The 12,594-nt window shown below is 45.1% G+C and overlaps 1 protein-coding gene across 1 annotated transcript in view; it reads left to right on the forward strand.

The window, feature by feature from the left end:
* Nucleotides 1-8,004: 8,004 nt before the first annotated feature.
* The window catches only part of LOC132401750 (scinderin-like), a 42,772-nt gene continuing 38,182 nt past the window's right edge, over nt 8,005-12,594 (forward strand). The window contains exon 1 of the mRNA XM_059983916.1: nt 8,005-8,157. The gene's annotated coding sequence lies outside the window, so the exon portion shown is untranslated. The remainder of the gene's footprint in view (nt 8,158-12,594) is intronic.

Below are 12,594 nucleotides of genomic sequence, written 5' to 3' on the forward strand. Positions count from 1 at the left end.
ATAAGCCGATTGTCCACCATCGGCCTCCTCCGATCATCGCTGCCCTGCGGACCCTCATTCCAAGTCCACCCCGTCTGGCGGTCTCCATTCGCGTTTTCTCTCCTGTTCTCTCCCCAGCAAAAGCCCGCGGATATCTCTCTTCCAGACTCACAAGGAAAAACAACAGCATTCCAAACCCCGTTTATCTTGAGTCATAACCCAAACATTGCTGCTACAGAGAAACCATTACATTACCAGTGAAACCCTACAGCGTGTTACACTTGTACACTGTGTTTTATAACAATGTTTTCACATTTATTGTTATTTATGCCTATTGAGTTTTGTTATGCTGTTTCGGATTTGGAGTAATAATCATCTTGTTCTGCTTTACACTTGTGTATTGAAGAACCAGAATGAACAACCTTGAATCCTGAAGTGTTGCAGAGTAGTCAGGTGTTGACATCAATCAGTGTAGAACAATAACTGCTCAACCTTACATACATTCATCAGCAGTAAGCATTTCATTCCATTGCTATTTAAAGCAATAGCCTATCCAACTGGATATCTGCTGGCTGTTACTATGACTCTCTAATTCATCGTTGAGTGCATAGGTGCTGAGGGATTTCATGGTCGTGCTCAGACTGGTTGCTACTACCCATGACTGCACCAGCTGCGGTCCTCCCTGGAGAACAAAGTGACTGGGAATAGAACCAGAAAGCACAGGGAGCGCAACAAGAGGGAGTCGGCGCACAGCAGAACATGAGGTATGAAATACCTGCACTCCAGTCTGGCCGTGCCTAGACAGCCTCAGGTCCTCTGTTTGAAACCCTCATTTGGTTTCTCATTCCGCAAGTGCTGTCTGACCCGTGGAGTGCTTACAGCATTTATTTCAGATTTCCAGCAACCCGATTTTCACCTGCAGCCTCGGAGAACCTGCTGAGCACGCTCCCGCAGTGCGGCACATTGCAGTTCAGACCAAACCTCAGAAAGGGGAAGAAATGTGATCTAAGTGACTTTGAGGGTGGAATGATTGTTGGTGCAACACGGGGTGGTTTCAATACGTTGGAAACTGTTGACCTCTGATTTTCATGTGCAACAGTCTCTTCAGTTTACAGAGAATGATGCATTAAACAAAATCCATCCAGTGAGCAGCTGTACTGTGGGCGAAAATGCCTCGTTAGTGAGAGGAGTCAGAGGAGAATGGTCAGATCAATTTAAGCCAACAGGAAGTCACGTCAGTTCACTTTTTATTGTCATTTGGCAGATTTTTCTGCAGGATGATTTGCCATTGCCTTCTTCTGGGCAGTGTCTTTATGAGACGGGCGACCCCAGCCTCTTCAGAGATTGTCAGTGGTCGCATAACTAAGATTTGTCATATGCACCAGCTGCACATGCGACCATCCACCACTTGCTCCCATGGCTTCCTGTGACCCTGATCCTGGGGGTGGGGGGGGAGGGGAAGCTAATCAGGTGCCACACCTCGCCCAAGTGACCTGCAGGCTAGCAGAGGAAAGGAGCACCTTGTACCTCCTTTGCTGGAGTCATATCTCTGCCTGGCCACCCTAACCCCATTTTATTTTCTCAATATTCCCATCAATTATCTGGCTGTCACTATGTAGATTGTGTACACACAGAGGGATTTCATGATCGTGCTCAAACTGGTTGCTGCTGTTGATAACTGCACCAGCTGGGAATTGTCCCTGGAGTACAGCGTGACTGGAAGCGGAACCAGAGACATGGAGAACGCAACAAGAATAGCTGCAATACTCTGTCTTCAATTTTTCCCTCATTGCCATTAGCCTGAGAGAGCCCGCACCCTCTCCTCTGCACAGAACGGTGCAAACCACACTTGTGCCCTGCAGGCAGCCACAGCTCTCTCCAGTTGTGCATCGTTGTGGCCTGTTTGAGAGAGGGCAAGGAGCCAGTAGTCATCGGCAGTTTGGGTTACAGGGCTTCTGTGCTTAAATAGATGCTTGCAAGCTATGAGGTAGGGGTGTGAAGCTTCCGGCAGTAATTGTGAAGAAATGGTGGGGCAAAAGTGTATAAAAGTATCAGTTCTGTTTGGTGGAGATTTTTGGTCGGTGATGAGACTAGGGCTGGTGACAGGCTCACACATTGAACCTGATTCCTGCTGAGAGATCCATGTGGCATCAGACACCCAGGCTTGTATCCTAATGGTGACCTCGGTTCCTGCACCCCCACCCTGCCACTCCAGTCCTAGGTTGCGGAGAATTGGGGCTTTCTGATTTTCTGCAGAAAGAGCACATCTCTCTGCTCCTGCTCTGAAGCCCTGAATCCTGTGCTCTCCCACACGGTACCTTTCCTGGACCTGTCCCAAACAATTTTACCATCTGTGACCACAGTGCACATCCCCTTTCTGAAGTCCAAGACCACTTTTAATACAGGCTAATTTTAAATAGACTTAGGCATTCATGAGATTCAAACCCTGTTGGGAAGATCATCCAAGTTAGTACTGTGTTAGTGTGCTGTGCCCGATGGGACAGCGTTAGAGACCCTGTTATTCATTATTCAAGTAAATGGCTTGGATTGAATGAATGTACATGGTACAATTAGCGAGTTTGTTGATGGTACTAAATTTGGAGTCTCCTTGATCATGAAATAGGTTACAATGAATTGCAAAGGGATCTTGAATAGTTCGGGAAATGGGCTGAGGAGTAGCAAACATGGATTTCAACTTAGTGTGAGGTGTTATATGTTGGACGTTCCAGCCAGAGTAGGAATTATACTGTGAATGGCAGGGCACCGATGAGTGTTGTAGAACAGAGGAACTGGGAGAACAAATGTGTAAAGTTGAGAGAAATCTGCAGACGCTGGAAATCCAAGCAACACACGCAAAAATGCTGGAGGAACTCAACAGGCCAATCAGCATCTATGGAAAAGAGTAAACAGTCAAGATTCCGGGCTGAGACACTTCATCAGGACTGGGAAGCCAGATGAGAAGTTTGAGCAAAAAGGTGGGGGGAGGAGAGGAATAAGTACAAGGTGGCAGGTTGTAGGTGAAACTGGGAGAGGGGGAAGGAGTGAAGTAAAGGGCTGGGAAGCTGATAAGTGAAAGAGATAAAGGGCTGGAGAAGGTGGAATCTGATAGAAGAGAGTAGAAGACTATGGAAAAAAGGGAAGGGGGAGGAGCACCAGAGAGAGATGACAGACAGGTCAGGGGATGAGGTGAAAGAAGGAAATGAGAATGGGAATGGTGAAGGTGGGGGCCAATTAGTGTTCATGCCATCAGGTTGGAAGCTACCCAGATGGAATATAAGGGGCTGCTCCTCCAACCTGACTGTGGCCACATTGGGGTAGTAGAGGAGGTCGTGGACTGACATGTTGGAATGGGAATGGGAAGTAGAATTGAAATGGGTGGCCACTGAGAAATCCCACTTTTTCTGTCAGACATAGCGTTGGTGCACGGTGAAGCGGTCTCCCAATCTACGTCAGGTCTCACTGAATTACAGGAGGCCACACGGGGAGCACAGATGCAGAGTTCTCTGAAAGTGGTTACACAAATAAACAGGGTAGTGAAAAAGGTAGCTGGCATTCTGGGTTCCATCAGTCAGAGCTTATAAGTTTATAAGTTATGTTACAGTTTATAAGCCATTGGTGAGACTACACTTGAAGTATTTTGGACAGTTATTTCACCCTGTTATAGGAAAGACATCATTAAACTGGAGATGGTGCAGATGAGATTTACAAGAGTACTGCCCAGAGTCGAGGTCCTGAATTACAATCAGAATCACATTTAATAACACAGACATATGTCCTGAAATTTGTTAACTTTGCTGTAGCAGTACAATGCAATACATGATAAGTATACAAAAAACCTGAAATTCAGGAGGTATAATTATGTACATTAAATAGTTAAGTTAAATAAGAAGTTAAAAGTAGTGAGGTAGTGTTCATGTGTTCAATGTTCATTTAGGAATCAGATGGCAGAGGGGATGAAGCTGTTCCTGGATCACTGAGTGTGTGCCTTCAGGCTTCTGTACCTCCTACCTGATGGTAACAGCGAGAAAGGGTATTTACTGGGTGGTGGAGGTCCTTAACGATAGATGTTGCCTTCCTGAGGCACTGCTCCTTGCAGGTATCTTCTACACTTTGGAGGCTAGTAACCGTAACGGAGCTGACTAACATTACAACTTTCTGCAACTTACTTTGATTTTCTGTAGTAGTGTCCCCACTCCCCCATGCCAGACACTGATGCAGCCTGTCAGAATGCTCTCCACAGTACATCTGCAGAAGTTTTCGAGTGCATTTGTTGACATGCCAAATCTCTTCAAACTCCTAATGAAGTATAGCTGCTGTCTTGCCTTCTTTATAACTGCATCAATATGTTGGGACCAGGTTAGATCCTCAGAGATCTTGACACCCAGGAACTTGAAGCTGCTCACTCTCTCCACTTCTGATCCCTCTATGAGGATTGGATTGTGTTCCCCGTCTTACCCTTCCTGAAGTCCACATTCAGCTCTTTTGGTCTACCTAATGTTGAGTGCCAGTTTGTTACTATGACACCACTCAACTAGCTGATATATATACCGTCTCTGAGTTATAAGAAGAGGTTGGCCACACTGAATCTTTATCCTTTGGAGCTCAGGAGAATGAGGTGTGACCTCATTGAAGTTTACAATGTCATGAGGGGTATAGATGAGAGGGACAACCGTTGTCTTTACTCCAGGGGATACAAGAAAAGAGAACTGTGAAGTAACTTCTTTACACAGTGAATACTTAGAATAAGTCACCAGAGGAAGTGTCTGAGGCTGGTACAACTGCAACATTTGAGAAACATTCGGACGGGTACATGGAGGGAAGGGCTTGGAGGGTTATGGGACACAGGCACCTGGGACTTGCTTGGAGCTGCTGTGGTTAGCATGGACCAGATGGGCCAAAGGGTCTGTTCCCATTCTGTATTACTCTGTGACTCTGTGCAAAAATCATTATAATGTGGAGGCCTCAATGTTTTGACTTGCTGTCAGTACTGTATCTATTCAAAAGTTGAGATGTAATCATGTACTCATAATACCTGTGAGTACCTTTTGGTTCCATCAAGGCCATGGAGGTTTCTCTTACAGGACGACATCAAGCACCCAAAGTGCTGCTGAAGGATGCTTTTTCTGTCAGGGGGCAGAAATGAGTGTTGTTGCTATGACTAAGGAGAAGCTGCTTGAGAAGCTGAAAGGTCTGAAGATAGATAAGTCACCTGGACCTGATGAACCAGACGCCAGGGTTCTGAAAGAGGTAGTTAAAGAGATTGTGGAGGTATTATTAATGATCTAATGTTCCAGAGGAATGGAAAATTGCAACTGTCACTTCACTCTTTAAGAAGGGAGGGAAGCAAAAGACAGGAAATTATGGGCCAATTAACCTGACCTCAGTGGTTGGGAAGATATTGGAGTCCATTATTAAGGATGAGGTTTTGGGCTTCCTGACGCACATGATAAAACAGGCTGAATCAGCATGGTTTCCTTAAAGGGAAATCTTGCCTGACAAATCTGTTGGAATTCTTTGGGAAAATAACAGGCAGGATAGACAAAAGAGAGTCAGTAGATGTTGTTTACTTGAATTTTCAGGTCTTTGACAAGATGCCACACATGAAACTACTAAACAAGATAAGAGCCCATGACTTTGCAGGAAAACACTCGTTTGGATGGAAGATTGACTGTATTGCAGGAAGCAAAGAGTGAGAATGAAGGAGGCCTTGTCTGAGTGTCTGCCAGTACCTAGAGGTGTTCCGCGGGGGTCGGTGTTTCATGTTATATGTCAATGGTTTAGGTGATGGAATTGATGGCCTTGTGGCCAAGTTTGCAGATGATACAAAGATAGCAAAGAAGCCAGTGGGGTTGGGGAAGCAGGGAGTCTGCAGAAGGACTTAGACCAGGGGTTCCCAAACTGGGGTCCACAGACACCAAAAAGGTTGGAACCCTCTAACTTAGACAGATTAGGATAATGGACAAAGAAGCGGCAGATGGAATATTGTCTAGGGAAGTTTATGGTCATGCACTTTGAAGGAATAAAGGCAGAGACTATTTTCTAAACAGAGAAATAATTCAAAACTCCAAGGTGCAGGTTAAATCAGTGGATAAGGAAGGCAAATGCAATGTTAACATTCATTTTGAGAGGATTAGAATATAAAAGCAAAGATGTAATGCTGAAGTCATTGGTCAGACTGCACTTGGAGTAGTATGAGGAGTTTTTGGTGCCTATCTAAGAGGGAATGTGCTGGCATTGGAGACGGTAAGGTAAACATATGAGGAGTGTTTGATGGTTCTGGGCCTGTGCTCACTGGAGCTTAGAAGAATGAGAGGAGATCTCATTGAAACTTATTGAAATTTGAAAGGCCTGGATATGGTGGATGTGGAGAGGATTTTTCCTATAGTGGGATAGTCTAGGACCTGAGGGTACAGACTCAGAATAGATTGACGTCCTATTAGAACAGAGAAAAGGAGGAAATCCTTTCGGCAGCGGGTCATGAGTTTGTGGAATTCATTGCCATGCGTGGCAGTGGAGGCCAAGTTAATGAGTATATTTAAAGCAGAGGTTGATAGGTTCTTGAATAGTAAGGACGTCAAGAGTTACAGGAAGAAGGCGGGAGAATGAGGTGAGAGGGGTAACAAATCAGTCATGATCAGTCCAGTTCTGGTCGTCTCAGTATAGGAAGGATGTGGAAACATTGGAAAGGGTACAGAGGAGATTTACAAGGATGCTGCCTGGTTTAGAGAGTATGGATTATGATCAGAGATTAAGGGAGCTAGGGCTTTACTCTTTGGACAGAAGGAGGATGAAAGGAGACATGATAGAGGTATACAAGGTATTAAGAGGAATAGATAGAGTGGACAGCCAGTGCCTCTTCCCCAGGGCACCACTGCTCAATACAAGAGGACATGGCTTTAAGGTAAGGGGAGGGAAGTTCGAGGGGGATATTAGAGGAAGGTTTTTCACTCAGAGAGTGGTTGATACATGGAATGCACTGCCTGAGTCAGTGGTGGAGGCAGATACACTAGTGAAGTTTAAGAGACTACTGGACAGGTATATGGAGGAATTTAAGGTAGGGGGTTATATGGGAGGCAGGGTTTGAGGGTCAGCACAACATTGTGGGCCAAAGGGTCTGTAATGTGCTGTACTGTTCTACGTTCTATGATGGAATGGAGGAGGAGACTCAATAGGCCGAATGGCCCGATTCTGCTCCTATATTATGGTTTCTGCATATGACCAATGAGGTTAATGCTGGCCACACAGAACCATTTATAAGTGTCTTTCCCTGCTGTGTCAGGAACAGTTTTGATTCCTCAGAGCCAATACAGTATGTTTTAGCTGACGTAATATTGGCACCATGAAATTTCTTAAACTGAAAGCATCATGCATAGAGATGCATGCTTCCACTGGGTGAAAATTGTGGAGCGATAGCTTGGGAACTCAGACCCTGCAAAATGGATGGATCAAATAATGTGAGTCGGAAGACTGATGCTGAATGAAATTTAAAATGCACACGTGGAGGAACCAGAGGTTACAGGGAAAAGGCAGGAGAATAGGGACATTTTAAAGTCCTTGCCTGTGCTACCTTTTAAGATAAAATGTGTTCCTTTCAAGGCTCTTCAAAGGACGTGAACTGTTTCTTCACAATCTATCATTTTGTAATTTCCCAGAACACATTATAAAACTGCATTTGCCAACCCTCTGCCCCTCCTGGACCCAGTATGTCATCAGCAGCCCTTCCAAATGTCATCACTGCCTGTTTGTGAAAAGTTGTTTTTCTCACAATTGTCTTCCTGATTTTATTAAGTACATTAATAAGCCTTCAGCCGACCCTCTCTGACAGTTACATCAAGACCGACCATCACTATGGTTTGAAAACGATTGAATCTAGACCGAACCCTCCTCCTTTTATTCTTTACATATGGTGGTTTACAGTTTAATTAATCATTAAATAGGCCTGGAGCATTAAAACTTTCATGAATATTTTTATTTTATATTTACTTCTTCTTACTGGTTGGACGATAACGACGATGACAGAACAGCTGGCAATTAGCATAAAAACTGAAAGTTGACCAATAGGATTGCAGCGTGGCTTTCACTCCCTTGTCGGTTAAAAGCACAGGGACAATCCCTGGGATTTAGCATCCGTACCCGATATTACTCCCTGAATCAGAACCGGACTTCGCCTTGTTCTTAGTAAGTCTCAAACTTTTGCTGATAACGATTGAAACATTATGCATTGCTTTGGGGTCTGTTTTTATTCTCACTAAAAGCAGATTTTTTTTCAATCCCTGCTGTTTCCGAACAACACCCACTTAATGTCTGCATTGGCGGGGCATCTGCATTTGGTAGATTAATTCACGCAGCGAGGGTAACTGTGTAAAAGCTTTTTTTTTGTTTCGGAGAATGCTACAATTCACGCAAACTACAAGCAGTTTTAAGAAACAGCCGCTTTGTTCAGATTTCCAATCCACTCCTTGAGGCGAAAATGGCTACCCTCTCCTTTTGGTTGCTTTTTTTTTGGATAAATGCAGATGAAATGTCGAGTGTTCCGCTCCCGTTGCGCTTACAACGTTGGTAATGAGTGCAATCAACCCTAATGGAAGTTTACTTCATTTTTGAGGGGATGTTTCCGTCTTTGAAAAGACCTGGGAAAGTTGATGGAGCTCTTGGAAAGAAACAGAAGCATTAAGATCGTGTTAGGAATTTTGAATCGTAGAGGTGACAGATATAAACTACAGAAAACAAAAGTTCTTTAAAAATGAGGGTCGGGTTGCGCAACCATCCCGTCAGGGGGTCTGAACCGGTAACATTAATCGGTGTGTTTGCGGACTAAGTTTGCAACATGTTGCAGGCTTTTAGCAGAGGACTGTTCCCTCGCCAGGATATGGGTGTTGCTGGTACCGCTGACACAGAGTTGCAGTTGAATAGGGAGAGGCCACTCGCCCCATTGGGGCAAAGCGACCAAGCCCAATTCCTGAGCCCGCTGTCCCGTCGTACTTTCGTTTTTGTGGCTGGTCCCAGACCCCCAGTTGAAAATCGCCACTAAATCTGCCTCTACCGCCAAGAGTAGCCAAATGTTTTTTTTTAAAACACAAAGTGTTTGTTTAGTATCGTCTCTGTTTACGCCGTTCGTATTAAAGGTATCGCCAGCACCCCGGCTCCTTTGCAGTTGGTGACGGTCTGCTCTAATCATTTTCAATACCCCATCACACTTCCTGCGCTCTAGGGAGAACAAGTCTTTATTTAAAGTTAAGCGTTATTTTTAAAAAATCTACAGAGATTGGCTAGATGTTACGCATTTAGCTGTAGACTGTGCCGTGCAGGCTGTTGTCTTGTAACTCAAATGCGCGTTTAATCGCCGCTTCTGAAGAAATGAGATGCGGCGGAGTAATTGATCATTTATGCGGCAGTCCTGAGCAGAAGTTAATTAAAGTGCAGTATTAAAATATTCGCCACTTTGCTATGGGTGCTGCCAAACAATCGGGATTTAAGTCGGAAAATTAGAAGCAAAGAGGCACATAAAATGCCAGAAATACTCAGCGGGTCAAGTAATGTCTGCGGAGAGAGGCAGTTTAAGATTTATAGATGGAACGCTTCCATTTCGACCGTGGGTTCCCAACCTGGGGTCCACGGTTAATGATAAGGGTTCGTGGCATTAAAAAAGATGGGGAACCCCTGATCTAGAAAATTAACACATTTATAATAGGTTGCAAGCTTCGGGAATCGGTCACAAGCTCAACTCATGCGTATATATTCACAAAGAGCCGGGAGTTGACAAGGGAGCTGTCTCAGCCTCTCCGCATTGTATTCTAAAACTCGACCCGCTCCCGCTGGCATGTGCAGCGACCCACTCCTCCTCTCCGACCCCTTTTTATATCGTAAGACATTTTATTTATCATAAAATACAATAAAAAACCTTCCATTCTTACATTCATAATCAATGTTTTACGTAGCATTCTATTAAACTTCTTAAAACCAATAGACGTGGTGCGGCTCCTGTGACACTCTGTGGTGATGCACTACAGTCCTGTAATTGAAGGGCTTGATCCTCGCCCATCTCGGCCCCTCGCTGTCCAATAGCGGAAGAGCTGTAGACGTCGTCCTTCCCCACCGACTCCTTGCCGTAGCTGCACCATCTCTTTACTTCTCCCAGTCTTCAGCTGGCCCAGTCGGAAATGGCACCCTGGCGCTGCCACCAAAGCACATTGAAACCCTCTTTCAAATCAGGGCGCACTTACCAATGGGCAGATGGGTGGGAAGTGAATTCGCGACGGAATGGAGGCGCCCACCTTTCCTAGGTCCAGTATCCCTGGATTGATCCTGTGTGTCTCCGGGGTGGGGGGGGGGGAGTCGGGAAGGTTGGGAAATTGTTATATAATATTGAAACTGAGCAGAGTGGGCGGATCCGCTCTGTTCTTTGACAGTGCAACAGCCACGCAAGGGCTTGCTCTGTTGCACGTTTTAAGCCACTTGTCTAACCTCCAGCTTTCCAGCTCTCAGATCATGAGTCTTTGTAAAACTCCAACGAACTCCACCAGGCTATTTGGCATAACTTCTCATAATGAGCTCTAATTTTCCAAGCCACCGTGATTCTAATTATAAACCTCATTTCAGGCAACTCCCTGGTGAATCTGCTCTGATTCTCACATCTACCTGGACTATACCTCCTCCCACCCTGCCACATGTAAAAATGCCATTCCTTTCTCTCGGTTCCTCCCTCTTCTCCACATTTGCTTTCAGGACGAGGCTTTTCATTCCAGAACTAATGAGGGGTCTTCCTCCACCATCAACACTGCTCTCACCTGCATTTCTTCCATTTTGCACATGTCTGGCCTCGCCCTGTCCTCCCGCTACCCCACCAGCGATAGGGTTCCTGTTGTCCTCACCTACCACCCCACCACAAAACTCTCCATAACTTCCACCATCTCCAAGATTATCCCACCACCAAACACATTCTTCCCTTCTCCCCACCTCCACTCTATTTGTGACTCCCTTGCCCATTTGTCACTCCCCACTGATCTCCCTCCTGGTACTTATTCTTGCAAATGGAACAAGTGCTACACCTGCTCCCGCACTACCATTCAGGGCCCCTAACAGTATTTCCAGGTGAGGTGACACTTCACCTGTGAGTCTTCTGGGGTAATCTACTGTATCCAGTGCCCCTGGTGTGGCTTCCTGTATATCAGTGAGACCCAGTATAGATTGGGAGATCGCTTCACCGACTGTCTGTTAAAGTAGGCTCAACCAGTGGCCATCTACTTCAATTCTTCTTCCCATTTCCATTCCCATATGTCCATCCATGGCCTTCTCCATTGCCATGATGAGGCCACATTCAGGTTGAAGGAACAACGCCTTATATTCATTCTGGGCAGCCTCGAAACTGATGGCCTGAACATTGATTTCTCAAACTTCGAAAAATTGTTCCCCCCCACCCTTCACCATTCCTATTCTCATTCCCCTCTCTCAGCTCATCCCCTCACTTTTCCATCACCTCTCTCTGGTGCTCCTCTCCCCTTTCTTCCATGGTCATCTACCCTCTCCTATCAGATTCCCCCATCTCCAGCTCTTTATCTCTTTCCACTTCCCAGCTCTTAACTTCACCCCTTATCACCTTCCACCTTGTACTTCTTCCTGCACTCCCCCCACCTTATTTCTCATCTTCTTTTCCCGTCCTGATGAAGAGTCTTGGCATGAAACGACTATTTACTCTTTTCCATGGATGCTGCCTGGCCTGCTGAGTTCCTCTAGCATTTTGTGTGTGTTGTTTGGATTTCCAGCATTTGCAGATTGTTCCTTGTCTGCACTATTAAATGATATTCCTGTGCGAGGGTACCCATAGCAATGTTCCAGTTGTGTCTTCCATGTGTTCAACATTAAACTGTTGCTATTTTGTTCAAACTCCTATCTATATGGCAGGAAGTTTATATATATATATACACTGTATCAGTAGTAGTGTCATCACTCAAGTTGGGCATGATGTTCTCCTAAGGGGTTGTCCACAGGTGGCTGGGGAGGCTGATCGGTGATCCACATATTCTGGTGCAGCTTGGACAAAAGTAAATTGCGTCTGTGGTTAGTGGTTGAGTCTTTTGGCAAGGAAGGCTTAGTATACTGTATTATGGCCTTGCATGCTACTTTTTAAAAGAAAATAGGTTTGTTTCATGGTTCCAAAGAGGACATGAGTTTTTTCCCCACAGCTTATCATTTCATAACGTACGGAATGTACTGCTGCATGTTAAGCTGCATTTGCCACCCCACTGCCCATGCTGAACCCAGTCTGCATCTGCAGCCTTTTGGAGGTGTCATTGCTGCTTGTTTTTGAGAAGTAATTTTTCCACAGTTGACTTACTGAAAGGTATGGTGAAAAAAGTGGCAGTGAAGACACCTTATTTTAATGGAGACATTAATAATCAAAATATGGTTTGGGGAAACATTGCAGGCATGGAAGGTGGTTAAATCAACCCACTTAATCCCTGCAGTGCCCTTGAAAATATGTTGAGAATGTAGAAAGGCCACAGGCTTTTTGTTTCTCTTGCAGCCTGACATGCAGAGTTTACCTGCACTTTCTGTTCTTGCTTCAGATTTCCAGCATCTATAATTTTTTTTTCAAGTAATAAATTGCCCCTGGTT

The sequence above is a fragment of the Hypanus sabinus genome, chromosome 11, assembly GCF_030144855.1.
Source record: "Hypanus sabinus isolate sHypSab1 chromosome 11, sHypSab1.hap1, whole genome shotgun sequence".
Taxonomy (NCBI): Eukaryota; Metazoa; Chordata; class Chondrichthyes; order Myliobatiformes; family Dasyatidae; genus Hypanus; species Hypanus sabinus.